The 27,847-nt window shown below is 40.1% G+C and overlaps 1 long non-coding RNA gene across 3 annotated transcripts; it reads right to left on the reverse strand.

Annotated features, from left to right (window-relative positions):
• Positions 1-133: 133 nt before the first annotated feature.
• LOC134361894 (uncharacterized) lies at positions 134-27,714 on the reverse strand. 3 transcript variants are annotated; one of them, XR_010021497.1, is made up of 5 exons: positions 26,276-27,714; positions 10,519-10,616; positions 10,306-10,383; positions 4,309-4,380; positions 134-282 (listed from the first exon to the last, which is right to left on the reverse strand). It is a non-coding gene; the product is annotated as an uncharacterized LOC134361894 (long non-coding RNA). The 3 variants fall into 3 exon arrangements; XR_010021496.1 differs by lacking the exon at positions 10,306-10,383; XR_010021498.1 differs by lacking the exons at positions 10,306-10,383; positions 10,519-10,616.
• Between the last annotated feature and the right edge of the window lie 133 nt (positions 27,715-27,847).

Consider the following 27,847-nt stretch of genomic DNA (forward strand, 5'->3'; position numbering starts at 1 on the left):
TAACCTGCATTGCCTAGAGACTTTGTAAAGTCCCCACTAAGAAGAAGGCCCTCACCAGATGCAGCCCTGGACCTTGGACTTCCCAGCCTCCAAAAACTGTGAGAAATACATTTAAAAAAAAATAAATTACCCAGTTTCAGGTATTCTGTTATCGGCAACAGAAAATGGACTAATACAACATCCAATACAGAACGCAGTGATTCTTCTCAAGATTAATTCACCAGCCACTGGATGGTTCCCAGTGAGCTGTTTCTCTAGAGAAAATGGTAAGTTGCTTCATATCTTCTCAAAGCAGGGAAGAGAAAAATAAGCAAAAATTAGAGATAGAAATCATCATAATACTAGCTAATATTTAATACTATTTGCTATATGCAAGACGTTAATGCTAAATGCATTACAATATCTTATTTGATCATCACACACATTAAAAACATCATATAGATTAAGAAACTGAAATTTAGAAAAATTAATTTTCTAAAGTTATACAACTAGAATGTGACAGAGGATTAAAACCCAGGTCTGTTTCACACTGAGCCCAGCTTCATATTATCATACTGTGCTAACTCTTAACCATTGAACTGTGTGTGTGTGTGTGTGTGTGTGTGTGTGTGTGTGTGTGTGTGTGTGTGTGTGTGTGTGTGTGTGTGTAGATCAAGAGCACCATGTGCCAATAACGTCCATTAAAAGAAAGAACTGTATGGAAGAAGTTTCATTTATGTTTTTTATGTAACAGACAACAATTTATTAGATCAAAAGATATTGACTACAAGTATAAATACATTGAAATATTTACTGAACTTTGATCCCTGTTAAACATGCAAAATGAGAGAAGTCCGCACACACTGTGGAAAAACTAAAATATCATTTATTCATTGACGCTCAGGATCCCAATGAAAGCCAAAGTTTTTTCTAAACAAATATACAGTAAGACTAGACAAGAGACGTATGAGCTAGACCCAGCCTAGTCTCTTAAGCGGTCTTTCTGCTGTAACATTATCTGGATTCAGCCTTTTCTAACAGCATATTTATCCAAAAATACCTAGCTAGCCAGATTCTAAATTACATACAGTGATGTATTGGATAATATAACTAAAATTAAAGAAGAAAAATTTAGTTGGGCTCATACAAATCAATTACTGTGATTTAATCATTATTCTCTTATAGATGTGTAATTATTCTATCAGTACTCTTATTAACTCACAATTTCCTTACAGATGTGTAATTATTCTGAAAACTTAAAGGAGTGCTAATCAGCTGTTAATTTTGAATTTTCTAGAAAACCATCTAATGCAAATACTTATCAAAAGGCACGTAACTATAAAAGTCTGCAAACTTCAGAAAATATTTCTTTCCAGAATTACAGTTAGTTTTTTTAAAAAGTACTTTTAAAGTAGATACAGTCATCCCTCCGTATCCATTGAGGATTGGTTCCAAGACCCCTCTCGGATACCTAAATCTATGGATGCTCAAATCCCTGGCTTAGTATTTGCATATAACCTATGCACATCCTCCTGTATACTTTAACTTATCTCTAGATTACTTATAATACTTAATACAATGTAAATGCTATGTAAATAGTTGTTATGATTCATTGTTTTTATTTGTACTTTTTATTGTTTTATTTTTATTTTTTATTGTTTTTCAATATTTTTGATTTGCAGTTGGTTGAATCTGCAGATGTGGAACCCACAGATATAGAGGGCCAACTGTACATTCTTTTCAAACAAACTGTAAGGGCACTGATATTTTTTTAAGTGTGAAGTGATGAGTTTAACAGTAGTGTATGCTAAATGACAAAATTAATGTATCAATTATATTTAGCCACCAAGCAATTTTCCAGCTCATTTTTGTTTTATGGTAGAAGACTGAGTAGTTAGTAGCAAATCATTATTCTACACATGAGGGAATAAACAAAACAAATCATCTTTAAAACTGAAATATAAGGAAAACGAACAGATACTAAACTCCAACTGAAATCAAGAAAGTTTTTTCTTAAGTTGCTAGTTTTAGTTAACAAATAAAACCCAAGCATCGACAATACGGAAAAAGAAAGGCCTGCATATACTCAATTCCATTCATAAAGCAGTCATCGAAAACATACTAATGAGTCAGGCGTTGTGCTCTGCCCTAGTGTACAAAAGTGACTAACTCATGCCTTCAAAGTAGCCACCATGTAGTTGAGTAGACAAAGACTATGTGAGAATAATTTTGTTACAATGTGGTAGGTGAAATGACGAATACAGTACAGAAGGGAGATGTGATTAGTTACATCTGTTCAAAGCAAACAAAAACAATTCCCTCCGTTAAAAGACAGGAATTAAAGTAGCAAATCTGATGATATTATCGCCCACCTATTATTTCACCTCTCTGAAGTTCCATTTTCTCATGTATAAAATAAAGGGTTTGAGCTAGGTGATCTCTAAGGGGCTTTCCCGCTCTAATAACCTGTGCTATCAAATCCAAAAAGTGACTGTTCTATCCTTAACTCACTCATAAGCTGATTAGCAGCATTTTACGTGGAGTAGTTTGGGGGGGGAATAAAATAAATCCTCCTTGATCCAAACAGTCTGCTTCTACCTGCTAGCTCTGCTTCTACCTGAAATGCTACAGTAACCCAGGCACTAGTACAGAGGAAAGAGTTAGGGCTGCGGCTGTGGATGAGAAAAGATGTGCTCAAGCATTGCCGCCTCTCCCGCCTAAACCTCACATGGCTCCGCATTTCCCGCTCTTCCCCAGTGCCCTTCTCAGCGCATAGAGCTTCCCCACCTGACCAGCACAGCCATCCCGCTCCACCCCTCTGCACCTCCCTGCTTGCCTCCTGAGTTCCAGCCACAGGTAGCTCCTTGCACGTCCTCAAACTCTAGCGCCTGAACCTTGTCGCTCCTCCCAGCTCTGCCCATTGCACGCACACTTCACTTCCTTCACACCCGCATACGGTATTTAAATTATGTGTTTACTTTTATGCTTCCTTCTGCACTGTGAGTCATCTGAGGGCAGGAGCTGAATCTTTTTGTCCAAGTAGTCCCAGTCCCTAGCATAGCTCCTGACACACAACAGGCATTTAGAAAATAACTGCTGAAAGAGGAAAACTGGGAAATGTGTGTATAGGACAATGCCCCGGGACTTAGGAACTACTCAGAGATGGGAACAAACCAGAGTTCAGAATCAGTGTGGCCAGGATCAACTGTTGGGCTGATGGGAGGGGAACTGCTGTGAGTCCCTCTTAGGCTGCACGTGTGGCGTAAGAGCTGGCAAATGGATTTTGGAAGGGGCCCAGCCTCTAAACCCAGAAGCCCATCTGCAACTATTCTCCAGTCAAGGGAGCTGTGGATGAGCAAAGCGAGATCCCAACGTCCATTTTCTAACATTGTTTCTATCTACCTATTTTACTATCTATTCATAAATATATGTCTGGAATGATGTTCACCCAATGTTGATAATTATTTCCAAATGGTAAAGTGTTCTCTCTTTCTCTTTCTTTTGTTTTTTCCCCTTTCTTGTTCGTATTTTTCTTTTTTGCTTGATTGAAAAATATATATATAATTAGTATCAAGAACCACAAAGGTATATACATAGAATGGAATATTATTCAGCCTTAAAAAGGAATAAAATCTGGACACATGGTACAACATGGATGAACCTTGAAGACATTATGCTAAGTGGAGTAAATCAAACACAAAAAGACATATCATATGATTCCACTTACATGAGGTATCTAGAGAGTCAAATTTACAGAGAGAGAAAGCAGAACAGTGGTCACCTTGGTCTGGGGGAAGGAGGAATGGGGGAGTTATTGTTTAAGGAGCAGAGTTTCTATATGGGATGATGAGAAAGTTCTTTATCATGTGTAATGGTGATGATTATACCACAATGTGAATGTACTTAATGCCACTGAACTGTACACTTGAAATTATTAAAATGGTGTTACGTATATTTAACAATTTTTTTAAAAAAGAGCTTTGATGGGACAGAGATTTTACCCTGTAAGCTAACAAGTTAGCCTGATTCAGTTCATGAATGCTGACGGAAGACAGGAGACTACTGGGTCAGAAGTTCAAGGATTTATTATTCACAGCAACAGCAATGGCCAGAGCATTGGCATATTCTTCACTGGTTTGCCAACCCCTAGTGCCCACAGGGCAAGGTGAAGAGGAAAAGGTGATACCTATCCACACAGTGGGTTGCATTACAGGAGCAGAACCTTGAGCTTAGGGAACTTGAATATCTTATAATGAGGGTCAGGCATACCTGCCTTTTGCTCCAGAGGCGGACATTCTTTTCATTATACTGGATAGGAAGCATGCTTACCTTGTGTTCTGGAGGGAGGCACTTTGTCTTTCTTCAAGGCTGTGCTCTATACAAACATCTCTGAAAGGTAGTCTGGAAAAAGGGAAACCAGAATCTTGCTTGGAAAGTGTACAGAAACATAAGAGACCGATGGACAATTGTCTCCCAAGAATGAAAATGTGCTATTTTCACAAAAACAAAGTTTTTTTTTCTTTTTCTCTAAGTGAGAACCACACTAAAGATCAGCCGATCTGGGTCTCCAGTTTCGATTTATTTTGAATTTCTTTTTAACAGTTTTACAGAAGTACAATTGAGATGCCATAAATTTAATACATTTTTAATATTAAAGATCAATGAGTTTTAATAAATTTACACAGTTGTGTGACCATTACCAAAATCCAGTTTTAAAATACTTCCATCACCCAAAAGAGTTCCCTCATGCTCGTTTGTAGTTAATCCTTGGTCCCGTTCATGGCCTAGGCAACCACTGACCTGCTTTCTGTCTCTACAGTTTGGCCTTTTCTAGAAATTTCATACAGATGGAATCATACAATATGTAGTTTTTTGTGTCTGGTTTCTAACACTTAGCAAGACGTTTTTGAAATTCATCCATATTGTTTCATGGTTCAGCAGCTTATTTCTCTTTATTGCTGAGAAGTATTTCATTGAAAGATATACCACATTTTGTTTATCTATTCATCAATTAATGGACACTTGAATTGTGTCTAGTTTTGAGCTATTATGAATAATACTCTCCTGAATTAAAAATTTTTTTTATTATTTAAAAAATTTTTTAAAATGTGACAGACATTGTATGTATATGTTTATCATGTACAACATGATATTTCAAGGTACATGTACATTGGGGAATGAATGGTTAACTCCAGCTAATTGACAAATGCATTATCTCATATGGTTATCATTTTTGCAGTGCAAGCACTCAATATCCACTCTTTGCATTTTTCAAGAATGCAATATTGTCATTTACTATAGCCATGCTGCTATGCAATGGATCTCTTGAATTTATTCCTCCTTTGTATAACTGTAACTTGTGACAACATGGTTGAACCTGGAGGACATTATGTTAAGTGAAATAAGCCAAACATGGAAAGACAGGTACCACATGTTCTCACTCATATGTGCAGTCTAAAAAAGTTGATCTCATAGAAGTAGAGTAGAATACTCATTACCCGAGTCTGGGATGGGTAGCGGGGTGAGAGAGAATGGAAAAGGTTTGTCAAAGAATATATAATTACAGTTATCTTTAATTTTTTAAATCTGCTTTTCCTTATATAATTAACCAATGAAACATCAAAACACTGACCAAAAATTATTGACATCTGACACTTACATAGTAGTTAACTATTTGCCAGGTAGTGTTAGAAATGCTTCATATGTATTAACTTCTTTCTTCTGCATGACAATCTATAAGGTAGGTACTATTATTATTATGCTCTTTTCACAGATGAGAAAATTGAGGTACAGAGAAGTTCAGTAACTTGCTCTAGGACATATACCTAAAAAGTGTTAGTGCTAGAATTCATATTCAGAGAACCCAGATCCAGAGTTAATATGCTTAACCTGTATATAATGCTTCCTCCTAAATGAAAACAAACCACTTCTGATAAAATTCCGTAACTTCCCAATTATTTTAATAATGTAGATACCATTTTTACATTTGAGGCAGGTATATGTCTCCAAATATTAATTTGATTATGTTCTGTGTTTCCTTTTTCTCTCTCTTTCTTACCCCAAGAGTCTCCTTTCCTCCCCTAGTCCACCTGAAGCAGAAACAAGATGCAAAAACACAACAAAACTCACCTTCAGATAGTAGTTTCAGATGCAAGCTTTTAGAGCTACGTTTTCCTATTCTGCTTACTAGATAAGACTGGGCCTAGAAAAAGAAGAGGGAAGGTGCAGGATAGCCACTAGAACAGGAGAGCAAAGATTGTTAGAAGAAATGGGGTGATCTTCAACCTGGAAGGAAAAGGAACTTTGGTGGTAAGAACAAAAGAGCTGAGACAAGACAGCATAATTTATCCTCAAAAATGTACTCTTAACCTTGAAGACATAATACTAAGTGAAATAAGCTACTCATAAAGGACAAATATTGACTGATTCCACTTATATGAAGTACCCTGTGCTATGGTTTGAATGTGTCCCTCAAAGTTCATGTTGGAAACTTAATCCCCAGTGCAACACTGTTGAGAGGCAGGACCTTTAAGAGCTGATTAGGTCATGAGGGCTCTGCCCTCATGAATGGATGAATGCTGTTATGGTGGGAGTGGGTTAGTTATTGCAGGAATAGGGTTCTGATAAACAGCTGAGTTTGGCCCCATTCCTCTCTAGCATGTACACGCTCTCCTGCCCTTCCACCATTCTCCATGGGATGATGCAGCAAGAAGGCCCTTGCCAGATGTCAGCACCTTGATACTGGACTTCCCGGCCTCCAGAACTGTGAGAAATAAATTTCTTTTCTTTATAAATTACCCAGTCTGTGGTATTCTGTTATAGCAATACAAAATGAACTAAGACAACCTACAGTGGTCAAATTCATAGAGACAGAAAGTAGAATGGAAGTTGCCAGGTATTGGGCAGTGGGGTGGGGAAAATTAGGAGTTAGTGTTTAATGGGTATGAAGTTTCAGTTGCCGCTAATGAAAAAGTTCTAGAGATGGATGGTGGTAATGGTTGCAAAACAATGCAAATGTACTTAATGCCACAGAACTGTACACTTAGAAATGGATAAAATGGCCAATTTTATGTTATGTATGTTTCACCACAATAAAAAAAATAAACTCTGATTCGTCACCATTCAGCAGTCCTGGATGTCGATAACCCCACTGTCTACAACAGAGGTGGAAGTCTTGCCACCTGGTGGAGGCAGAAGAGCATGACAGGAGAATCTGCTCCTCCCCTGGGAGTCTCAACAACTCTACAAGCAGCAGCAATGGATATACCGCTATCACACTTGGTTCTCATCCATGTTCTACCCTGTCCATAGATATCCTTTCAATAGCAATGAATGTATTGCATTACTCCACCATAATTTGTTACTTAGTCTCTAAATGTTGAGTTCATGGATATTTCTAGTCATTCACCAAGACTAGAACTTGGAAACAGGCATTAGGAGCATCTTTATTTTGAACCCAGATCTTTTATCATCTCTATTTGTGTTCTTTTGAGAGGCTTTTTAGCCTCTCTGGCTCTTGTGTTTTCATAGTTCCCCGAACAGAGTGGAACTAGAAGAGTGGGTCTCTTTCCTGCCTACACATTAGAATCACCTGAGGAACTTTTAAACTGTATGCAGGCTTGGGCCATATTCCAGGACAATTAACTAAGAATCTCTGGCATGGAACATGAACATGAGTGTTTTTTAAAAGCTCTCAAATGATTCTAATGTGCAACCCAAGAGTAAAAATAATCTCTTAGGTCACTTTACATTCCAAAGTGATGAAAGCCTCTGAATTTTAAAAAAAGCTATATATATTTTGTACAAATAGAAGTATTCCTTCTCAATTACCTCTCTGAGAAGTATTTGCCCAGAAGGTACTATGAATTGAAGGGTACCTTTTATGAGATTGCTATTTAGAATAATTAGAGTAATCTATAATGCCACCAACCAAATATGAATGTAATCTTTCCTTGTTGCTTTATCAGTATTGGAATGCTTAATTTTAACTTATTTTAGCAAGTTTAACAGATGTGAGATGGATCATATAGCTATTTTAAAATGCATTTAAAAGTTCTTTGAGGGTTGGGAATTTCCTTAAGTGTTAGCTAACTATTTAACTTTCCTCTTGTATGAGCTATCTTTTGACCTTTGCCATAGAGATTGATTATTTTGCTTGAGATCATTATTAATCTATTAATGTAATAATAAAACTGCCATCATTTGAGACCTATTGTGTGCTAGATACTACACCCGTGCTTTACAGATATTATTTTATTTATTTTACAAAATTTTTTTATTATTTTACAAAATAAATAAAATATAGGGTTTTACAAAAACCCTAGAAAGTAGTTATTATCCCCAAGTTATAAATGAGAAAACAAAGGCTCAGAGAGATTAGGCAAGTTACTGAAAGTCACACAGCTAGTAAATAGTAGAGCTGGGATTTAAATCCAACTTCAGCTGGCTCTAAAGCTCCATTCTCTTTGCTGGACATGTAAGCACTCAATGCCTGCCCTACTCGTACCCCTTCCTGAGGAAAGCTGCCCAGCTTACAGTATGTGCTGGTGTTTAGTACCACATGACTCCTGCTTTCTGACCACAAGTGATGGGTCTTTTCAGATCCAAAGGTAACTGATGTGTACCTTGGTAACAACCTACAATGTGTGGTCTGGGCCAAAAAGGTGAGCCAAGCCAATCACATTCCTCCCTTGAGAATTTGAATTTAGAAATACTGAGTGTCAATACAATTATTAGAAGGAGCAAAAGTCAAAAAGGCTAAATCAAGGGATGCTATGGGTGTATTTGGATTCAGATGAGCCATAACAAGCTAAAATTCTGAGGGACCACAAACTAAGTTTAGCAGAGAGAGACTGGTGGTAGAAAGTAAACAAAATACATGTGCTTAAAGAAGCAGAGGTGCAATCAGAAAACAATCATTTGGCCCATGAGAGAAAAACAGAAGAGCCAATCTCTCAAGCTATCTGTTTTCAGCAACTCTCCAGTTTAGATCCAGTTCATATGTGTCCCTAAAATACAAGTATGCATCCTTTTTCTTGAGCTAACTGGACAGTGTCTCTGTTCCTTGCTGTCAAACAAGTCAAAATAAAGTACTCTTTCTATTAAGCTTTTTATATTCTGGATACTAAACTTTTATTTGTCACATTTATCACAAAGGGTTTCCATTTCAATTCTTTCCTAGCTTTTTTTCCATTACATTTTGACTTTTATAAAAGTAGAACCATCGATTGTATAATCAGTAACACTTTCACCCAAAACTTATATTCATGCAAACTATAGTGACAGAAAGATCAGTGGTTGCCTGGGGCTGGGGGAGGGAAGGAGTTGGGAGGGATGGATCACAAAGGGACATGAAGAAACTTTGGGGGTAATGGGTATCTTCATTATCTTGATTGTGGTGATGATCTGACAAGTGTACACATATGTTAAAACTCGTCATATTGTACAGTTTAAATATATGTAGTTTATTGTATGACAATGATACCTTAAAGCCATTTAAAAAATTTATATATCTCCCCAATGAAGAGCTTATATAATTCTGTTCCATTTAACTTATTATGCTTTTTGTTTTATGCTTAACTATAACTCACCTGTAATTAATTGTAATGGATACTGTGAGAGATTAATCTACTTTTCACCACTGTTTATTACACTTGGAAAATCCTGTGTTGAGCTTTGTAGTTTTAAGCCTGTTTCTATTAATATTTTCCATTCCTTGGCTAATTTTCCTGTTTTTAAACTTAGTACCATTTGGTTTGAAGGTTTATATTAAGGCAAGAACCTTGGTGAGGCATTTTATATAAAATAGAAAGTATTTTAGCATAAAAATTAATATAGAATTAGTATAGTAATATATTAAAGATTTTATGCATTGTTTTCCCCTGCCTTGGACAATAATGTTTATTGGGCCTATATATCCAAACAATATCTAACTTGTCTGTGGCTAACCTGGCCACCTCAACAACCTATGTACCAAGAAAATGTCATTCTGAACCTAGCAGACCATACAGAGGTTGGATAATATTCAACTGACTGAGTTTCAATACAGGACTTCTCTCATCATGTAATTACTTCCTTAAAGATCTTTATTTTTTTTATACTAACTTTGCTTCAAAGTTCTTAAATAAAGTTTATGATTTTAACTAAGGTTTTAACTAAGGAGCACTCATGACATGCCTGGCACTGGTAATACAGATGGTACTCTTGGGAAGTACATCCACCTTAACATCATGGTTCTTTCTTCTCACTGAAGCAAGTGATGAATTGTGTAGCACACAATAAAGCACTGAAGACTACTGACTTTGGTAAAGCCCCTTCCAACCTCACCTCTGACTCTTTGGCCTTTCAGGGGTTACTGAGTAGCATTGGCAGACCAGTGCTTTGATGCTTTACTGAATCAGCACTCTGCAAGGCAATGCAAAAGGAGTTAAATGTTGACAAGTTGTATGCAATGGAAACTGCCCATGGAAACTACTTTCATGAACCATTATTTCTCTAAGGGAAAGAAGGACTCAGAATCAAAAGTCATAGTACACTTACAGGTGCTGACAAAGTAGATACTTGTATTTTCCCAAGGTAGATTTTAGTGGAATTAAGCCTTGCTGGAAAGTCTGCAAGAGACTAGAGCATCTCTTTCCCTGGGAATAGCAAAGAAATAAGTCAATATTTTGGGTAAATATTCCCACTCCAAATTATTAACATGGCCATTCTTATCAATAGTTTGCATGTGTCACCAATCAGTGTAGCATAGAGGCTGAAAGGTCAGGTTTTGGAGTCACAGAGACCTGCGTCAGATTCCTGCTTTTTCCTCCCACAATATAACCTTGGGCAGGTCAATGACCTCTCTAAGCTTCAGGTCCCTCATCTGTAAAATATTAGATGTAACATTAACCATGCAGTTAATGTTAATGAGAGATAATGTTAATAAAACACTTAGCAGTCAGCCTGACTCATAGGAAGTGCTCAATAAAGAATGATAACAATAATTACTTTTTTATTATTATTTTTAAAAGTACACATTGAGAAACTTCTACTTAGCTACTGTAAAAGTAATATAAGATATATATACAAGCTAATTGGGAAGAAAGTCAAACATACATGAAAAAGCAGACGACGATCCAAAATCATTTAGTATTTTTCAGTGTAATAAGATGTTAAATGTGACATTCTTGTTATCTCAGAATTGTCCCAAAGGCTGAGGGCAGTAGTTGTCAGAGCATCTATTCAGGACATACCACAGGATTGTAAAATCAGTTTTGTGACTCCTAGTTAATGATCCACCTTAGGAATGATAACAGGCAAGGAGATTAATCTCTAGGCCCAAGAGATTCTGAAGAGAACAGCATCGAGAATTCTCTGGGAGAGTTGTCAGTTGCTGCCCATGAAGCGCACACACTGTGTGAGGAGTGGGCGTGCTGCTCACAGCACTTTTTTTTTTTTTTTTTTTTTTTGTCGTTTTTTCGTGACCGGCACTCAGCCAGTGAGTGCACTGGTCAGTCCTATATAGGATCCGAACCCGCGGCGGGAGTGTCGCCGCGCTGCCAGCGCAGCACTCTACCAAGTGCGCCACGGGCTCGGCCCACTTTGAAGGTACCACTGCCCACCTCCCGTGTGTATTGTTGCTGGAGGAAAGTGCACTGCCAGTCTTACTAGTCCTCCACTATGCACACTTTGTCTTTCTCTCTGGCAGCTTTAGCCATTTTCATTTTACCCTTGATGTTCTGAAACTTCACAGTAATTTAACTTGGTAGGGATTTTAATTTGTTTTTCCTGCTTGATATTCAGAGCACACTTTCAATCTGAATGAAGATTTTTTACCTTCTTTCAATTTCAGAAAACTCTGTCACTATCTTTTAATACTGTTTTTTCCATCATTCCATCATTCCATCTTGTTCTGGATTTTTCTACTAAATATACATTGGGTCATCTTGACATATCTGCCATGACTCCTGACAGCTCTGTTATATATTTTTCTTTTTCTCTCTTTCTGCTGTGTTTTGGTTAAGACTTCAGTACTGTCTTCTAATTTACTACCTCAAAATGTCCCAAATGATGACTGTCATTTCCTACCGTCACTACAACCTACCCTCCAAACTATTTCTCTTCCTGTCTTTCTTACTTCAGTGAGTGGTGTTACCATCTGCCAGAAATCCTAATTCTTCTTCCAGGATCAATCTACTGGTCCTCTATACTATTATCAGAGAGATTTTAAAAGAATACCATTCTGAACACATTAATCTCATACTAAAGACAGATCAGTGGTATCCTAGTGACCTTCAGAAATGTGGTTTAGAAGGCACTCAGGATATGGCCCCTGCTTACCCCTTTGGCCTCATATTTCCACAATTTCCCCCTCACATTCTGTCCTTCGTCTATTCATTCATTCGATGTATATTTTTGTGTATCGAGTGCCTATTATATGCTAACTACTCTTCTGGGCCTTGGGATGCTTCAGTAAACAAAGCAGGACAAAAAATCCTGTCTTCATGGAACATAGTAGGGGAGACAGACAGTAAACAAAATAAGTAAAGTGTTAGTGTGTCCGAGGTAATAAGTTCAACAGAAAAAATAAAGCAAGAGAGGGGAATGCTGGGGGTGGAGGATAGGTGATGAAAATTTAAGTAGAATGAGCAGAGAAGGCTTTATTGAGATGGTGATATCTGAGTAAAGACTTGAGTTTAAGTAGCAAGCAATGAAAATATGAGAAGAAAGAGCATTAAAATCAAAAGGAACATGAAATGCAAAGGGCTTGAGATAGAAAAATACCTGATTTCTTCATGAAACATTAAGAATATCAATAGGGCTGAGCAAATCGGGGAGGGCAGGCAGTAGAAAATGAGATCAAAGAAGTACCTAGGTCTTGCAGGCCATTGTAAGGCATTTGGCTCTTATTCTCAGGGAGGTAGGACATGGGAAGGTGTCAAGCAGAACAATGACATGATCTAATGTTTGTTTTAATATGATCACTCTGCTAGGTGGAGAACAGACTGTAGGGGGACAGGGAAGTAAGGAGACCAGTTAAGAGGCTATCTCAAAAATCCAGGCTTGAGATGAGGAAAACTTGGACTAGGATGGTAGCAGCCCAGTTGGTGAGACATAGTCAAATGCTGTGTATATTTTGAAGGACTTCAGCAATAGGCTTGTGCTAATTACTATCCTAGGCCCTGGAGATACTTCAATGAACCAGGTAGACAAAAAGCTCTACCAAAATTGACTGAAAGGTTGGATGAGTGGCGTGAAAGAAAAAGAGGCAGCAAAGATGAGTCAAAGGTTTTTTTCTGAGTAACTTAAAGGATGGAATTGCCGTTAATCTAAATGGAGAAGAACAGGAAGAGGAGGTTTTGAAGGTAAGATTAGAAGATCAATCCCAGAGTGTGAGAGTGTAGATGCCTTTTAGACCTCCTCATAAAGTTGTCAAGTGAGTATTTAGATATGTACAGGGCAGAGGTCTTGGCTAGCGATGCACACTTGGAAATGACCAGGGTATAAAAAGTATTTAAAGCAATGAGAGTGGATGAGGTCAGCTAGGAAAGGAGTGTGGACAGAAAAAAAAAGAGATCCAAGCACTGAATCTTGGGTTACTTCAAGTGATTGGGGAAATTAAGAGGAATTGGCAAAGGAGACTGAAAAGTAACCATAAGGAAGGTGGAAAACTAGGAGAAGAAAATGTTTCAAAGATAAGGGAGCGATCACCCCGCGAAAAGCTATTTGAGGACTGAGAATTGGCCTTGATGACATGGAGGTCATTGGTGACCTTGATTAGCACATTTTCAATGGAGTGGTTGGGGAAAAACCCTAGTATAGAGGTTTTAAGAGAGAATTAGATTGTTACACCCATGTTCACAGCAGGACTATTCAAAATAGCTAGAATGTGGGAGCAACCCAAGTGTCCATTAATGGGTGAATGAATAAGCAAGATATGATATGTACATACAATGGAATATTACTCAGCCTTAAAAAGGAAGGAAATTCTGACACATGCTACACATGAATGAACCTTGAGGGCATTATGTTAAGTGAAATAAGCCAGTCACAAAAAGACAAATACTATATGATTCCACTTATAAGAGATATTTAGAGTACTCAAAATAATAGATACAAAGTAGAATGGTGGTACTAGTGCCTAGAGGAAGGGGGAATGGGGACTTAGTGTTTAATGTGCATAGGGTGTCAGTTTTACAAGATGAAAAGAATTATGGAGCTGGATGGTAGTGATGGTTGTATGAATGTATTTAATGTCACTGAACTGTACACTTAAAAATGGTTAAGAAGGAAAATGTTTGTTATATGCATTTTACCACAATAAAAAAAAAATTGGGGGTGGGATAGTGAGTACAGGTGATTCCTTTAAAGAGTTTTATAAAGGAGAGCACAGAAATAGGAAAGTAGCTGGAGAAGAAAAGTGCGTTAAAGGAAAAGGGTTTTTTTGCTGCTGCTGTTTGCATATAATATGGTATATTAGTTTCCTATTGCTGCTGTAACAAATTACTACAAACTTAGTGGCTTAAAACAACACAACTTAATTATCTTTATAGTTCTACAGTTTAGAAGTCCATCATAGCTCTCACTGGGGTAAAAATCAAGGTGTCAGCAAGACTTGTTCCTTTCTGGAGACTCTAGGGGAGAATCAATTTTCTTGCCTTTTACAGCTTCTAGAGGCCTCTCACATTCCTTGGTTCCTGGTCCCCTACCTGCATATTTAAATCCAGCTATGTTGCATCTCTGACCATTCTTCCATGGTCATATCTCCCTCTGGCTGTCTTCTGCCTCCCTTTTCTACTTTTAAGACCCCTTGTGGTTACACTGGGCCCACTGGGAAAATACAGGCTAATCTCTTTCAGATCAGCTCATTAGCAACCATAATCCCATCTTCTACCTTAATTCTCCTTTGCTATTTAACCTAGCATATTCTGGGTTTCGGGAATTAGGACAGAGATGTCTTTAGGGGACCATTACTCTGCCTACCACATATGGGATTCTTTACAGCATTCTTGTTGATAGGAATAATCCAATAGAGAGAGAGAATTTGATGCTGCAGGAGAGGGTGGAATTGTTGACTGAGTGAGCAAATCGAGGAGCTGGCTTTCTCTATGAGCAAGGAGAGTTCGTCTTTAGCTAACAGGAGAGGAGGGGGAGGACAACATACGGGGACAGATGCTGGCAAATGGGGAAATGTGGTGGTGGGAGCTTGTGAAAATTATTCTTTCCTCAGTGACATTTAAGGTCATCAACTGAGAGTGAGATTGTTAGCGGTGTGAGGAGACAGAAGTTATAAAACTGACATCTAAGAGAACAGGAGCATGAAAGAACTAGAGAAATGTAGTGAGCATCAAAGTAGTATAAAGGGCACATTTAAGGTCTGTGGTCGTTAATATAAAGGGTGACCATTCAGCTTATTTCCTCCAGTCAAGTAGATGAAGAATTAGTCAGGGTAGGCTAACCGCTCTATTAATTCCAAATTTCAGTGCCTTAACAAAACCAAAGTTGACTTCTTACTAAGAAATTCACATGGATTATCTCCCTTGATCCTTACAATCATTGAATAAAGTGGGTACTATTATTATGCCCTTTTTAATTTTTTTTTTCTTTTAATATTATGCCCTTTTTCAGATAAGGAAACTGAAGAATTGGCTAAAGCCTAAACTATAATTATTGTTTTACATATTAGTTTTATTTGAAAAGGATTCAAAAATAATATTTGCATTAAAATTAATTCAACAAATGTAATTTGATCACTACATTCAATCATTAACAATCTATTATTAGTTCAACTATGTTAGGCCATATATTTCAAAACAGCTTATGATAATAGGAATCTTTGTCTTATAAGAGTTGAAGCAGCATTTCTTCAATTAATTATCAGGCCTAGATAACTTATTATCTAGGTAATTCTTATTTCTTCTTTTGGTTTGCTTTATTCATATTCTTTCTTCTTGCATCTCATTTAGCATTTTGATTTTTCTGAGCTTATTTTTTCAGATTTACTAGTATGGCAGTAATAAATTTCTCCAAATATTCTTAATTCAATTTCACATAATTTCTTTTATCTTTTTTATCATTCCTGAATTTTAAAATAATTTTGGTCGAATTTTTGAATTAGCAATTCTTCATGTAGCATTTTTTTTTTTTTAATTTTATTTTGTCGATATACATTGTGGCTGATTATTGTTGCCCATCACCAAAACCTCCCTCTCTCCTCCCTCCCCCCTCCCCCCCACCAATGTCCCCTCTGTTTGCTAGTCATATCAACTTCAAGTAATTGTGCTTGTTACATCTTCTTCCCCCCCCCCCTGGTTTTTTATTTTTGTGTGTGTGTGTGTGTGAATTTATATATTAATTTTTAGCTCCCACCAATAAGTGAGAACATGTGGTATTTCTCTTTCTGTGCCTGACTTGTTTCACTTAATATAATTCTCTCAAGGTCCATCCATGTTGATGCAAATGGCAGTATTTCATTCGTTTTTATAGCCGAGTAGTATTCCATTGTGTAGATGTACCACATTTTCCGTATCCACTCATCTGATGATGGACATTTGGGCTGGTTCCAACTCTTGGCTATTGTAAAGAGTGCTGCGATGAACATTGGGGAACAGGTATACCTTCGACTTGATGATTTCCATTCCTCAGGGTATATTCCCAGCAGTGGGATAGCTGGGTCGTATGGTAGATCTATCTGCAATTGTTTGAGGAACCTCCATACCATTTTCCATAGAGGCTGCACCATTTTGCAATCCCACCAACAATGTGTGAGAGTTCCTTTTTCTCCGCAACCTCGCCAGCATTCATCGTTCAGAGTCTTTTGGATTTTAGCCATCCTAACTGGGGTGAGATGGTATCTCAGTGTGGTTCTGATTTGCATTTCCCGGATGCTGAGTGATGTTGAGCATTTTTTCATATGTCTGTTGGCCATTTGTATATCTTCCTTAGAGAAATGCCTACTTAGCTCTTTTGCCCATTTTTTAATTGGGTTGCTTGTTTTTTTCTTGTAACGTTGTTTGAGTTCCTTATATATTCTGGATATTAATCCTTTGTCAGATGTATATTTTGCAAATATTTTCTCCCACTCTGTTGGTTGTCTTTTAACTCTTTTAATTGTTTCTTTTGCTGTGCAGAAGCTTTTTAGTTTGATATAACCCCATTTGTTTATTTTTCCTTTGGTTGCCCGTGCTTTTGGGGTCATATTCATGAAGTCTGTGTCCAGTCCTATTTCCTGAAGTGTTTCTCCTATGTTTTCTTTAAGAAGTTTTCTTGTTTCAGGGTGTATATTTAAATCCTTAATCCATTTTGAGTTGATTTTAGTATACGGTGAGAGGTATGGATCTAGTTTCATTCTCCTGCATATGGATATCCAGTTCTCCCAGCACCATTTGCTGAAGAGGCAGTCCCTTCCCCAGTGAATAGGCTTGGTGCCTTTGTCAAAGATCAGATGGCAGTAAGTGTGTGGGTTGATTTCTGGATTCTCTATTCTATTCCATTGGTCAGTGTGTCTGTTTGTATGCCAGTACCATACTGTTTTGGTTATTATAGCTTTGTAGTATAGCTTAAAGTCAGGTAGTGTTATGCCTCCAGCTTTATTTTTTTTGCTCAGCATTGCTTTGGCTATGCGTGGTCTTTTATTGTTCCATATAAATGTCTGGATAGTTTTTTCCATTTCTAAGAAAAATGTCTTTGGAATTTTGATGGGGATTGCATTGAATTTGTATATCACTTTGGGTAGTATGGACATTTTCACTATGTTGATTCTTCCAATCCAAGAGCATGGAATATCTTTCCATCTTCTTGTATCCTCTCTAATTTCTCTCAGCAGTGGTTTGTAGTTCTCATTGTAGAGATTTTTCACCTCCTTGGTTAACTCAATTCCTAAGTATTTTATTTTTTTGGTGGCTATTGTAAATGGGCAGGCTTTTTGATTTCTCCTTCTGCATGTTCACTATTGGAGAAAAGAAATGCTACTGATTTTTGTGTGTTGATTTTGTATCCTGCTACTGTGCTGAAATCATTTATCAATTCCAACAGTTTTTTTGTAGAGGTTTTAGGCTGTTCGATATATAGGATCATGTCATCTGCAAACAGGGACAGCTTGACTTCATCTTTTCCAATCTGGATGCCCTTTATTTCTTTCTCTTCTCTGATTGCTCTGGCTAGTACTTCCAACACTATGTTGAATGGGAGTGGTGAGAGTGGGCATCCTTGTCTAGTTCCTGTTCTTAAAGGAAAAGCTTTCAGCTTTTCACCATTCAGGATGATATTGGCAGTGGGTTTCTCATATATGGCTTTAATTATGTTGAGATACTTTCCCTCTATACCAAACTTATAGAGGGTCTTTGTCATGAATGAGTGCTGAACTTTATCAAATGCTTTTTCAGCATCTATAGAGATGATCATATGGTCCTTGTGTTTGATTTTATTAATATGGTGTATCACATTTATTGATTTGCGTATGTCGAACCAACCTTGCATCCCTGGGATGAATCCCACTTGATCATGGTGAATAATTTTATGTATGTGTTGCTGTATTCTGTTTGCTAGTATTTTAGTGAGGATTTTTGCATCTATATTCATCAAGGATATTGGCCTGTAGTTTTCTTTTTTGGTTATATCTTTACCTGGTTTTGGTATCAGGATGATGTTTGCTTCATAGAATGAGTTTGGGAGATTTGCGTCTGTTTCAATCTTTTGGAATAGTTTGTAAAGAATTGGTGTCAATTCCTCTTTGAATGTTTGGTAAAATTCTGCTGTGAATACATCTGGTCCTGGGCTTTTCTTTTTTGGGAGCCTTCTGATAACAGCTTCAATCTCCTTTATTGTTATTGGTCTGTTCAAATTTTCTACGTCTTCATGGTTCAGTTTTGGGAGCTTGTGTGTGTCCAGAAATTTATCCATTTCCTCCAGATTTTCAAATTTGTTGGTGTATAGTTGTTTATAGTAGTCTCGAATGATTCCTTGTATTTCAGATGAATCAGTTGTAATATGACCTTTTTCATTTCTAATTTTTGTTATTTGAGTCTTCTCTCTTCTTTTTTTTGTTAGCCATGCTAATGGTTTGTCAATTTTATTTATCTTTTCCAAAAGCCAACTTTTTGATTCATTGATGTTTTGTATTGTTTTTTTGGTTTCAATTTCATTCAGTTCTGCTCTGATCTTAATGATTTCTTTCCATCTGTTAACTTTAGGTTTGGATTGTTCTTGTTTTTCTAGTACTTCAAGTTGAAGTGTTAGTTTGTTCACTTGCCATCTTTCCATTCTTCTGAGGTGAGCATTTAATGCAATAAATTTCCCCCTCAATACTGCTTTTGCAGTATCCCACAGGTTTTGGTATGACGTATCATTATTTTCATTAGTTTCAATAAATTTTTTGATTTCCTGCTTGATTTCTTCTTGGACCCATATGTCATTAAGTAGAATGCTGTTTAATTTCCATGTGTTTGTATAGTTTCCAGAGTTTCGTTTGTTATTAATTTCTAGTTTTAATCCATTGTGGTCTGAGAAAATACATGGGATAATTCCAATTTTTTTGAATTTATTGAGACTTGATTTGTGACCTAATATGTGACCTATCCTGGAAAATGATCCATGTGCTGATGAGAAGAATGAATATTCTGAGGTTGTTGGATGGAATGTTCTGTAGATATCTGCCAATTCCAATTGGTCTAGAGTCTTGTTTAGATCTTGTCTTTCTCTACTGATTCTTTGCCTTGATGATCTGTCTAATATTGACAGTGGGGTGTTCAGGTCCCCTGCTATTATGGTATTAGTGTCTATTTCCTTCTTTAGGTCTAATAGAGTTTGTTTTATAAATCTGGCTGCTCCAACATTGGGTGTGTACATGTTTATGATTGTTATGTCTTCTTGATGGATCAGTCCTTTTATCATTAAGTAGTGTCCCTCATTGTCTCTTTTTATGGTTTTTAGTTTAAAGTCTATTTTGTCAGATATAAGAATAGCTACTCCAGCTCGTTTTTCTTTTCTGTTTGCGTGGTAAATCTTTTTCCATCCTTTCACTCTTAGTCTATGTGAATCTTTATGGGTGAGGTGGGTCTCTTGTAGGCAACATATAGTTGGATCCTCCTCTTTGATCCAGTCAGCCAGTCTGTGTCTTTTGATTGGGGAATTTAAGGCTTTTACATTAAGAGTTGTTATTGAAAGATGTTGATTTATTCCTAGCATTTTATTGGTTCCTTGGTTGTCTTAGGTGTCTTTTGTTCCTTGCTTTCTGATTTACTGTTTGGTTTCCGTGTTTGTTGGTTCCTTAGGTTGTAAATAGTGTTTTTGTTTGTTTGTTTTCTCTTCATGAATGCCATTTTTATTATACTAGTGGGTTTTGATTTTTCTTCGGTTTTTATGGCAGTGGTAGCTATTTTTCAGGAACCAAACCCAGTACTCCCTTGAGGATTTCTTCTAAGGGTTGTCATGTGGTAGTGAATTCCTGCAGTTTTTGTTTGTCTGAGAAATATACTATTTGCCTTTCATTTCGGAAGGATAGCCTTGCAGGGTAGAGTATTCTTGGCTGGAAATCTTTGTCTTTTAATATTTTGAATATATCATCCCGTTCCTTTCTAACTTTTAGGGTTTGTGATGAAAAGTCTGATGTTAGCCTGATTGGGGCTCCCTTATAGGTGATTTGATGCTTCTCTCTTGCAGCTTTTAAGATTCTCTCTTTGTCTCTGAGTGTTGCCAATCTGACTATAACATGTCTTGGAGAAGGCCTTTTTGGGTTGAATACGTTTGGAGATCGTTGAGCTTCCTGGATCTGAAGATCTGTGATTTTTCCTATACCTGGGAAGTTTTCTGCCACTATTTTGTCAAATATGTTTTCAATGCAATCTCCGTTTTCCTCCCCTTCTGGAATACCCATGACTCGGATATTTGAGCACTTAAGGTTATCTGATATCTCTCTCAGATTTTCTTCAATGTCTTTGATTCTTTTTTCTTTCTTTTTGTCTGTGTGTTATTTCAAACAGCCCATCTTCAAGTTCAGAGGTTCTCTCTTCAACTTCGACAAGCCTGTTGGTTAAACTCTCCGTTGTGTTTTTTATTTCGCTGAATAACTTCTTCAGTTCAGCAAGTTCTGCTACATTTTTTTTCAGGACATTGATTTCCTTGTACATTTCCTCTTTCAGGTCCTGTATACCTTTCCTCATTTCATCATGATGTCTAGCTGAGTTTTCTTGTATCTCATTCAGTTTCCTTAGAATTATCACTCGAAATTCCTTGTCAGTCATTTCAAGGGCTTCTTGTTCTATAGGATCTAGAGTCTGAGATTTATTAACTTTTGGTGGTGTACTTTCTTGATTTTTTGTATTTCTGGTATCTTTTTTTTGATGTTTATTCATTATGGCAGGGGGTTTCACAGTCCACCGGTTTGAGACTATTGACTAACTAAGATGTTGATGGGGTTGCCAATTTGGTATGGCTACCTCCGTGACTGCTCAGTTGGCCTCTAGTGCCTTGTGTGTATGGTTGCCTCGGGTCTTGGGCCTCTCTGTGGAGCCACCTCTCTGGTCAGCTGGGACTCTGCTGGGCTGCTGGATCACGGGGTGGTACCACAGGGTGTGTGGTCTCTGCTGAGCTTTCACTTCCCGTTCAGGACTTCTCCCTGTTCTGTGCTCTCTGGCCCGGGCTGTTGGATAGTGCAGTGGCGACCCCACAAGGTGTGTGGTTTCTGTCGAGTCTCTGCCTCCCTAGCCAGACATCTCCCCGCTCTGTGCACACTGGGCTGGGCTGGGACGTGTCTTCTGCAACCCTCGTCTATCAGCTGGGCCTTCAAGACCCTGCTCGGCACCGCCTCACCCAGGAAGTCTACCAGGTTTCTGCTAGGCACAGATGACTGGTTGCTCTGGGTGCCTTTGTAGCACTGTGTAGATCTTTCTCGGGACTTATCACCTTCCTCCTGGTATCGCAGTTATTTATGTACTTGTCTTATCTCCCATACCAGAGCTTGAGCTCCTTGGGGGAGGAGCCCGCAGCACATGGTTCACCTTTGTATCCCCCCGGCACGGACCGAGTCCGGTGTTCACCCGCAGTCAGCTCTCCGGCAGGTTCAAGCAGACTTGGGAACTCTCCAACCACACTATTCCTAACCCGAAATCGGTTAGGCGTTTTTCCGAACTGGTGTCCGCAGAGATGGTATCTGCCTCCCAGTAACAGGAAGTTTACCGGGGGCCGGAGCCCAGGGTGCGGTGGAGTGACAGTCGGCCCAGCCCATACTTCCTTGCCCTCCCGATGCTGGCCGGGGACGCCCCACGCCACCAGGCCTGCCACAGAACTGCGGAGGGAGTGGGAGGGTAGGCCGGCCCGCAGGCCCCAGGAAGCCCCGCACCGGGGCAAGCAAGTGGGAAGGCTCAGTGAGGAGCCAAGCTGGGCGAGGAGGACAGGCTTGGCTTAGCCGGGCCAGAGCTGCCACCACCTGAGAAAGTGGAGGCAGCCCCGGGGGCGGTGAGTGGCGCAGTGACGTAGGCGGAAGCCAGGTGGGCGTCTGCCCCCTGAGCAGGGCCGGGTAGGGGCTCACTCACAGGGCTGTGCCAGGTCGGGCTGCTCCCTCTCTGCCTCTGCTTTATTGCCGTCCCGTTCTCGGCCGCCGCCGCCCCTGGCTGCTCAGTCAGTCCCGCGGCGTGGATTGGGCGCTCCCAGGAATCTTCTTTTATGCCAGCCTGAAACCTCGAATCCTGAATAGGGCAGCTGGCTGCCTTCAGCGTGGCCCCGGCCTCCGGGATCCTGGCTGCATCAACAGCAGCCCCAGCGCCGTGTTCCCTGTTTAGAGACTCGCTTTTGCAGCTAAGAAACAGTTCTTTTCCTGCTCCATACTTCAAAGCTGTTGCCTGTAAACGAGGCAGCCTCTCCTGCCGAGGGCAAAGTGGCGGTCAGCCCCCATGACCGGCCACCAGCAGCGGTCCTCCCTTAAGAGACGGCAAGAGGAAGGTCCACAAGTTTCCCGGCTGCCTAAGGCCCAGTGGCCGCCTTTTCCACCTCAGTTACTCCGCGCCAACCGCCGCAGCCACCGCCATCTTGAAGCTACACTTTTGTAGCATTTTCTATAACCTTTTAACACACTGTTCGTAGTCTTAGTGCTTTACAATTAATTTCCATACAGATTTACTTAAACACCCTTATTCATTTAAAAGAGAGGAGCTCCTCCTACTGTTTTCCTGGATTTATGGATTAATGCTAACTGTTACATCATATTTTATGTATAAAGAATTAGAATTCCATTTTTGTGGGAAAAACCAGAATGTAAGCCATGACTCTCAACATTCAATAGTTTCTTACATGCAATAAAAATTACAAGTGATCACCATGAAACCATTCACTTAGATTGTAAATGCCAAGGATCAATTCTGCTATGCTTCCTCTCTGTTGTTTGGGCAAGGAGTTTCCCTACTTTTGACCAGAGGAGAGAACATAGTATTGCAAAATAAAATATGAGCTTTGAGCTGAGCCACTAGTAAAGCTATGCTCACTTGAACAAGTAGCCAGTTACCAAATATTTACTGGCACCCATGGATAATTAGGTACTATATTAGAAGTTAGGGATATGTGAATAAGAAATACTGGCCCCTGTCCTCCCTCCTATCCCACCTCTGGACTATCAGAGACATAAGTTATAATCCTGGTTCTTTCATTGCCTTTTGGGTAACCTATGTGGCACTAAAGTATTTAAGTCTGTTTTCTAACCTGTGAAATGGAAGTACTAATACCTACCTCATAGGGTTGTTGTAAGGATTAAATGACAGAAATGCTTATGTAGAATATGTAGCACATAATAGGCACGTAGTAACTGTTCCTTTTCTTCCTCCCTTTAGATCTGACCTCAGGAGGGAAAAAGATGCTTACCCTGAGGCAGGAGCAATAAACTGTGCCCTTTCAGTAATTATAGTACCCCCAAATAATTGATTACTATACTGAGTCCCCAAATTATTAATGCAGGGTTTTCTCAATCTTAGCACTACTGTCATTTTGGGCTAAATAATGCTCTGTTGTTAGGGGCTATCCTGTGCATAGTAGGATGTTTAACAGCAGCCCTGGCTTTTATCCACTAGATGTCAGTAGCAGCCCCCTGGTTGTGAAAACCAAAACTTTCCCTTCAAAGACAAAATCCACCCCAACTCACTCACTGTTGAGAACCACTGCATCGGTAGATCAAAAACTCATTTGGTGGGTCTTGTGCATTTAAAAAATTAACTAATATAGAATTTGCTATGGACTGAATTGTGTCCTCCCTTCTCCCTTAAATTCATAGAAGCATACTTCAAAAAGTACCTTCATACGTTGAAAGCCTAACCTCTAATGTGACTGTATCTAAAGATAGGATCTTTAGGAGATAAAGTTAAATGAAGTCATAAGGCTGGGACCCTAATTCAATAGGACTGTGGTCTTATAAGAAGAGGAAGTGAGATCTGTCTGTCTCTCTCACTGCCATCTGAGGACACAGTGAGAAGGCAGCTGTTTGCAAGCCAGAAAGACAGCCCTCACCAGGAACCAAATTGGCCAGCACCTTGATCTTGGCTTCTCAGACTAGAAGTGTGAGAAATAAATTTCTGTTGTTTAAGCCACCCAGTCTATGGTATTTTGTATGGCAGCCTGAGTAGACGAATTCAGAAATGAAAAGAATAGAAAAGAAAATCCTAGAAAGTACCATAAGTAGTCAAATATTGCTCAGTGATATAAATTTCTTACTACGAATTTCAGTCAAATTTGAAAGCTATTGTTCTAAATAAAAACTTTCATATAAACTATCTCATTTAATCAGAAAATTCTACAAGGTAGGTAGGGCAGATGTTATTCCCATTTTCCACATCAGAAAATTAAGCCTCAAGTCAGCTGAGTGACTTGCCTTCATGGTTACCAAGCAGGCTAAAGGAAGGACTTGGAGCAGAACCCAAGTTTCTAAACTTTTAATGAAATGGTAGAAAGGGGACTATCACCTGAGGGCAAAGATCTCCTGTAGGGTCCAAAAGGATAGAGAAATCAGGAAGAGTTAGAGGCCTTTGGTGGTGGGTCCAATCATCAAAATTTAATATCAAAACATTAGATGGAAATTTGAAGAACATTTTATTAAGAAGATTTAGGGTTGGCTGGTAAGCTCACTCGGTTAGAACACGGTGTTGCTCTAACACATGGAGCAAAAAGGTCAAGGGTTTGGATCCCTGCACGGGCCAGCCACCAAAAAAAAAAGAGATTTTATTTTTCCACACTGGCTTGCTAATCTTTGCCTACCCATAGTTACTTGGGGAATGAGTGAATGAATGAATGAATCAATGAACATAAACTACACAATTTCTGTCAACCTTCAATCAGCCAAGCCCTCTGATCACCTCCAGACAATCAGGCATGCTGGCTCCCTTTCCCTGGAATTATCTCTCTCCTCTCCTTCTCCACTGACTTCTAGAATCAATTCTTTAATAGCCCTCTGGGGGACAATTTCCATGAGTCCCCAGACAAGTTTTTTTCCTCCTCTGTGTTCCTTCAGTAGGCTTTAATTGTACTGTAACTATCTGTTCCACATCTGTTCTCTGACACCCCCGTAACTGTGTTTTCTAAGCCCCCCATCACACCCCCCCATTCCCAGAAGTAGCAATTATATTGTTTCAAAAAGCATAAACCGCAGCCCCCACCACAGTGCGTGTGGCAATGCAGTTACTGTTTAATACCTGTTGACAGAGTGGGAGAAAGACAAGGCAACTATCTGACTCTAGAGAAGCAAAAGAATATTGCTTTCAAGCTGAGAGAGGGAAACTAAACTGGTTTTCTCTCTGGAGGGGAGGACGTCAGTGGAAGGCTGGTGCTCTCCGTGGGGGGCAGGCGACCACCCTGTGGTGTTCGTGCACTGCAGGTGCTCGCCCTGCCGCCCAAGATCAACTCCAGGATCAAACTGCAGCCCCACCCACCACTCGGCCCTCTCGTCTGCGCTGTCACTGCCTGCCGTCTAGAGCTGTGTCCCCAGCTTCCCTGGGAAGGGTCACTCAAGACTCCTGTTAAATCCATGGCTTCCCAGGACCTGCCCTAAAAGATTCTGATTCAGTGGGCTGGAGATGAGGCACCCAATTGTTCGTATTTTTAACTAGTACCCCAAGTTATTCTCACTAACAAAGAAGTTTGGGAAATTAATCACCTTTGTTTCAGTCACCTATAGAATTAGGGTAATTCTTTTTTTTTCCCCCCAGTGTCTTTACCTCCAAGTTAACTTTGTAATACGTTACTAGTTACCAGACAGGCTGCTTCTGAGTTCCTTGAAGAAAGAAGCTAGATCTTACGAATATTTAGAGTACTGTACATTATTCCGCAGCATTTACAGTAATACCTTCTTTTTTTAGGAGAATGGTTCAACCGAGAGCCGAAGTTTAAGGGGAAGACCATCGGGTAACTCCAAACTCAGAAATGTTCTGGCCACGTGAACCAAACCAGTCACTAGACTTAGTGCTGGGATGATGATCGGAGGGTTACCGGATCCCACTCTCACCTCTCGTAGATGAGGTCAGGGAGCTGAGGTGACAACCACCACGGTCTTCCTCACAAGACTGGACGGAAAATGTAGAATCGGGGAGGGGTTTCTCATCCTTAAACGAGAGACACTGCTAGAAGCTGTCCTAGGCGAGGAGAGCCGAGGAAAAAAACAGGCCCAACTTTTTATTCCTGTTTTCACCAAGCCGTGAGTCATCATGATAGTGAAGATGGGGGCAAGAGTCGCCTGTCTCCCTTCCTAGTCGGATCCAAACCAGACTCCTCTAGTTAGGACCAAAGGGGTTCTGGGAGGAAAACTAACAGGACACGCTTCTGAGAGGGAGGAAGGCTCCAGCCACTCGTGACTTTGTGAAATATGTCTGAGGCAAAAAGACAGCGGGCACTTGGCCGAGGGCCCTCGGGACTTCACAATGTTTCCTCCGGTGTGGAAGGAGTGAGCCTCTTCACAAAACAACACCGCACACTCAAATCCCTGGCGCAAAGGTCACCTCCCTGGCACGCTCCGCTCCGGACCTTCATGCGGAGTCCCAGCCCCTGCGCAGGGGCACTACCTCCGGGCGCCAGAAGCCCGACGTTCGGGGGCGGGGCGAGCACGAGCCACGTGGGCCCCGCAGTCGTCTCGGCGATTTCCCTACAAGGACTTGGGCTAACTGGCCCCGCCCCTCGCCGCGCCCTGGAATGTGCGGAGGGGCTAAGCCATAGGACGGACGCAACCATCTGCGCACAGGAAAGGGGGGGGAGGAAGCCTTACGTTGCAAGAATAGTTACAAAAAAGATGGAAACTCAGGACCCAAAGAACCATTAAAAATTCCTCTTTGTTCTAAGTGGGCCGCTTTACACTTCCTTCCCGTGCACTAGGTCAATATTGAGTCCGCAGATCACAGTGGCAACGTCCCTCCCTGTCGCCTTCCCATTAAGTCAGGACCACTTTGTTGGCCGAGAATGGTGACGGGGCTTCCTTCCGGTTTGCTAAAGGGAGGCCGGAAGTGTTAGTTTTTAGAGGCTCAGGGTGGAAGGGTGGTGGTAGCGGCAGCCAAGGCAGCGAGGGGTCTCAGAGGTGCTCGGATTCTCGTGGCTGTGCAGGGTGAGTGGTGCTCTCGGTCGGGCGGGTGAGACCAATCCCGAGGGCGTGACGGCTGGGAGGACAGCGGCACCTCGCGGCGGGCTCCCGGCGCCGGGAACGCACCTGGGCAGGTGTGCCAGCCCGGTCCCCGGTTTCGAGCCCAAGGGCCAACTCCGGGATCGAAGGCCGCGGCCGGAAGGGGCCCAGAGACGAACTTTTCTCCTCTGCTTTAACCTGGAGCTCGGGAAACGTGGCTTAGCTCGCTGGCGCCTTGAGCTTGGGCGACTGCCGGATCCGCGAAACCCGAGCCGCGCAGAAGTGACTCCGGGGCTATGTTTAGTTTCTAAC

Source organism: Cynocephalus volans, chromosome 13, assembly GCF_027409185.1.
Source record: "Cynocephalus volans isolate mCynVol1 chromosome 13, mCynVol1.pri, whole genome shotgun sequence".
In the NCBI taxonomy this organism is placed as follows: domain Eukaryota; kingdom Metazoa; phylum Chordata; class Mammalia; order Dermoptera; family Cynocephalidae; genus Cynocephalus; species Cynocephalus volans.